General features: G+C 40.6%; 1 pseudogene; it reads right to left on the reverse strand.

Annotated features, from left to right (window-relative positions):
- Positions 1-3,438: 3,438 nt before the first annotated feature.
- On the reverse strand, positions 3,439-4,468 carry LOC101538343 (prefoldin subunit 4-like; annotated as a pseudogene).
- Between the last annotated feature and the right edge of the window lie 681 nt (positions 4,469-5,149).

The following is a 5,149-nucleotide window of genomic DNA, read 5'->3' on the forward strand; positions in this document are numbered from 1 at the left end:
AATCCTCACCATTTTACACACAATTTCAGGTATTCATGAATTTCCTAAAGGCCATTCATGTACCACTTCTCTACAGTACAGAAATACCAAGTGAAGTTAGCTGATGACACCAATCTCCCTGAAAAGGTCACTCTGCACCAGTGTTTATGCATATCAGAGACTTATTCCAGAAGCTTTAATAAAGTGGACAACATGAGATTCAGGTCAAAGTTTGTCTATGTGTATCATATGTTTTTTAACTATTTAATTGAGATTTTTTGGTTTTCAATATCATTAATGATGATTTCCATACACATAATTCCAACACCACACCCATCACCAGGGTACCTACCTTCCTCCCCCAAGGTATCCTCTCTCTTGCAACCCTCCCTCCAAACACAAATTAAGTTGTGTCGATCAGTTCTCCTGTTGTGTTGCTTTGGGCTCTCTGTTTCTACCTTCCTGTGTGTCTTTAAGTCCCATGTAAGAGTGAGATAATTTGATATCTATTCTTTTCCTCTGACTGACTCCACTCAGCCTGATATCTTCTAGTTCTATTCATGTTGCTGCAAATTGCATTAATGTATTCTTTCTTGGATCTTCATTATTTTCCATTGTGTGTATATACCATAAATTATTGATTTGTTTATTAACAGTTGGGCATTTGGTTGTTTTTATATCGTGACTATTATACTGAGCATAGGATGCAGGTGTGCTTAGGTGACTTATAAAGTTTTCCTGTCATAGTGCCTTAATATTTAAAAGCATTGGCTAGAGCCACAGAGATAGTATAGAAGTTAAAGTGCTTCATTTGCATGAGACTGACCCAAGTTCTATCTCTGGGAATTCATAAGTCCTCTTTGCCACCCCCATCAGGAGTTACCTCTAAACACAGATCCAAGAGTAAACCCATAATTTCATCTGAATGTGGCCTATTCCTTACCCCTTTGAAAAAAATAAGGGTTGAGTAGATTCAATGCTGCTTTCCTTCCCCCACTTGCTGCTTTCTGTTTTTTTTTTTTGTTCTGGAGCCATACCTAGTGATGCTCAGAGCTTATTCCTGGATGTGTACTCAGAAAACATTCCTGGTGGTGCTTGGGGGACCATGTAGGGTGTCAGGAATTGAACCCAGGTCGGCCTCTTGCAAGGCAAGTGCCTTACCAAATTCTACATTCTGACCAACACTTTTTTCTGTTTTTTCTTTTCTGTGATTCACACCACTCAGTGCTGACTATGTGATCAGGGATTTTTCCTGATAAAGTTCTGGAGGCCACTTGTTGTGCCAGGGATTGAACCAAGGTTGATTGTGTGAAAGGCAAGCACTCTACCCACTATAATATCTCTCTAGCCTCGTTCTGACCCATGCTTAGGCTCTTTCATCATTAGAGTCTTCTATCAGCGGTATTGGTGCTCAAGACATGTGCAACACACTTGGGTGGACACAAATCTTTCATTTCCCTATCCCCTCTTACATTTTGAAATCCCAGGCTAATTGTCAAGACTGGCCCAAGTAGCAGCACTTTTTGTTTGATCCCATTTTTTAATTTCTTCTTTTGGTTTTAGGACCACATGTGGCAGGCAGTGCTCAGGAATTGAACCGAGGTCTGCGGCATGCAAGGCAAATACCCTACTCCCTGTACAATTATTCTAGCCCCCTTTCCATTTCTGAGTTATGTAGGGTGCATTTACTTTTAACCTTGGGACAGACCATGTGGCAACAATGTTAGTAGACACTGGAATTAAATCGTCCATTTAATTTAATTCTTTAAATTTAATTCTATAGCAGACTTTAGAGTTAAATCTTATTACTTATTTGCACAGTTTTGGGACTCTTCCTGGCCAGGTTTTAAATCTTCTGATATTTCTCTGTAACTGATAAGCTCTGACAAATGGAAAAGATTAATATAGACAGAAAATTTTCACAAACAAGTGTATCTGGTATTCAATAGGTCTGAAGAGATAGTTCAGCTCTTAGGGCACTTGTCTTGAATGGAACCTACCTGGATTCAATCTCCAGAATGGCATATGTTCTCCCAAGCCCTGCTGGGAATGATCCCTGATCATAGCTGGGTTTGGCTCATAAAACCAACACATAGAATGACGGGCATGCATAATTAAGACAGAGAGGTTGAACTGAATTAATAAAGGGGGTATACTTTTGTAACCTTCTAATGTAAAGGAGTTGCAAGGTATGGACACAAAGATGATTTGGGGAGAATAGGAAGTGGTGCTGGAAAGGGAAGGAGATCTGGAGATTTTCCATTCCAGTATTATCTCTGGAACCTTGAATAATTCAATTTCCTGTCCTGAGACTTAGTTTCTTGGATGTTAAAATCTGGCAGACCAAGAACACATCAGTTCTCACATTGTCATACCCATGTTTCCTGAAAATTCTCACACAATCAAATATGTAATGTGGCTCCCTAGTTCAGAATTCACACACACACACAAACACACTCAACACACACTCATTCCTTTAGGGAGGCATCATATTATTGTACGGTAGCACAGGGTGAGGGTCTAGACAGATTGGCTGATGACTGTTAGGCATTGTGACTTTGGAGAATGCCCCTAAAACCTGTCTGTGCCTCAATTTCCTCATCTAGAGTGTGGTAATGAGAGATTACCCTAATTAGATTATTGTGACACTTAAGTAATGCAATGTACTTTAAGAATTTAGATCATTTTCAGGCATACAGCAAGCACTTAGAAGTGTTAGCACAGACAAGTTCTTGTCACCTGTCACTAAAGTATGAGAGAGATACAGTAGCAGAACTCAAAGTAACACATTCATTAAAGGCAAGAAAACAAGCAGGAAAGAAATAAGAGTGGTAATGAATGGATTCTTCCAGAATGAATTCCAGTGAGCAGTGGTTATTCTTCCTCTTTCATACTTTTCTAACTCAGGAAAAGGACAAGCAATTAAATATTTTCTCTTGGAGCGTAGATGCAGCTTGTTTAGTTCTAGGGTCATCCTGTGCCTCTCAGAAGCTGTATTATCTTTTGGCGTCTCTGGCTCTGAGACAAGCAGGATGGCTAACATCTGGATCATAAATCTGTGCTGCCTGACACTGCCTGACCCGACCTTGTAAGATACATTCTGCTTCTTGGTCCTTGACTCTCTCTCTCTGTTTAACCCTCTCCTACCCTCCATCTCAATATGTGTTAGCTGTAGCTATTATTTTCTAAGACTAACCATTTTATTGTAGAAAGGAAATCCTTCCCAACCCCAATCATGCTTAAAGTACATGCTTATGGCCCTCCAGCCATAGCTAAGTCTGAGATAAATACATGGTTCAGATTAGACCCATGGAATTTTGTCTCCAAGGAAAATAATTTTGAATAAAACAGAAAGACAGAAAGACAGAAATAAAGGCAGAAAGACATCTACTTTTTCCTATTTTAAACAATATTCAAGTTTATTAGACAAATTAAAAATTATTATAAAATGTTTAACTTTCATTCAGCTTCAAGATTTATGTTGCTTGCAAATTTTCCATATAATTTTGCTTTCAAATCTGCTAACACCCGCTGAATTGATTCTACTCAAGATTCTAAGGTGCCGATTTCTTCTTGCAAATTTCTCATTGCTCCCAACATGTCTTGTGTTTCCTCTTGAGAGTAGCTAAAGAAAATATCACCAATTTGATGAAGTATTATTAAGCAATTATCATGTACAAGCATAATGTCCTCACAAGTGTCTTCTAAATTCTGGAGCTGTTTCTTCTTCTTTTTTAAAAATTTTATTGAATCACCATGAGATAGTTACAAGCATTCATGTTCGGGTTGCAAATTACACAATGATCAAACACCCAGTGCATATTCCCCACCACCAATCTCCCCAGTATACCCTCCCTTCCCTACCCTCCCCCTGCCTCCATGGCAGACAATATTCATCATACTCTCTCTCTACTTTTGGGCATTATGGTTTGGAATCTGTTTCTTACTTGAGCTTTGCGATTCTACTTGTATTCCATGCAAATTTGTTTATCTTTTTTTGATCTTCTAAGGGCTGGAGCAATAGCACACTGGTAGGGTGTTTGCCTTGCACGCAGCCGACCCAGGTTTGATTCCTCCATCCCTTTCGGAGAGCCCAGCAAGCTACTGAGAGTATCTCGCCCGCACTGCAGAGCCTGGCAAGTTACCTGTGGCATATTCGGTATGCCAAAAACAGTCTCAAAATGGAGACGTAACTGATGCCCGTTTGAGCAAATCAATGAGCAACGGGATGACAGTGATACAGTGATACAGTGATCTTCTAAAATAACATTGAGGGGCTGGAGAACAGCGAGTAGGGTGTTTGCCTTGCATGCGGCTGACCCGGGTTCAATTCTCAGTATCACATATGGTCCCCTGAGTACAGCCAGGGGTAATTCCTAAGGGCATGAGCCAGGAGTAACCCCTGTGCATCGCTGGGTGTGACCCCACCAAAATATAATAAAGTAACATTAATAGCTTCCAAAGCTGCCTTCATCATGGTGGCCACCATCTTGGGACTAGATAATGGCCAAAGACAATTTTTGGAGCAGAGTCATTTTAAAAAAAAAATATTAGTGAATAACCATGAGGTACTGTTACAGACTTACAAACTTTCATGTTTACGGTTCAGTCATACAGTGGTTGAGTGCTCATCCCTCTGCCAGTGCCCATTTTCCACCACCAATGGTCCCAGCATCCCTCCCACCACCCCAACCCCATCCTCTCCCCACCCCACCCAGCCTCTGTGGCAGGGCACTCTCTCTCCTTTTGGCTGTTGTGGTTTGCAGTAGAGTTATTAAGTGGCCATCATCTTCTGTCTATAGTTTACTTTCAGCTCGCATCTCCCATTCCAAATGGGCCCACCTAGCACCATTTATTTGGTGGTCCCTTCTAGATCTGAGCTGCCTTTTTCCCCCAGCATGCAAGGCCTGCTTCTAAGCTGTGGAGTTATCTTCCTGGTACTTATCTCTACTATTCTTGGGGCTCCCATTCTGTTACTTTATATTCCACAAATAAGTGCAATCTTTCTATGTCTATCCCTCTCTTTCTGACTCATTTCACTTAACATGATACTTTCCATGTTGATTCACCTGCATGCAAATTTCATGACTTCATCTTTTCTAAGAGCTGCATAGTATTCCATTGTGTAGATGCACCAAAGTTTCTTTATCCAGTCATCTGTTCTCAGGCA

The sequence above is a fragment of the Sorex araneus genome, chromosome X (genome assembly GCF_027595985.1).
Source record: "Sorex araneus isolate mSorAra2 chromosome X, mSorAra2.pri, whole genome shotgun sequence".
Lineage (NCBI taxonomy): Eukaryota > Metazoa > Chordata > Mammalia > Eulipotyphla > Soricidae > Sorex > Sorex araneus.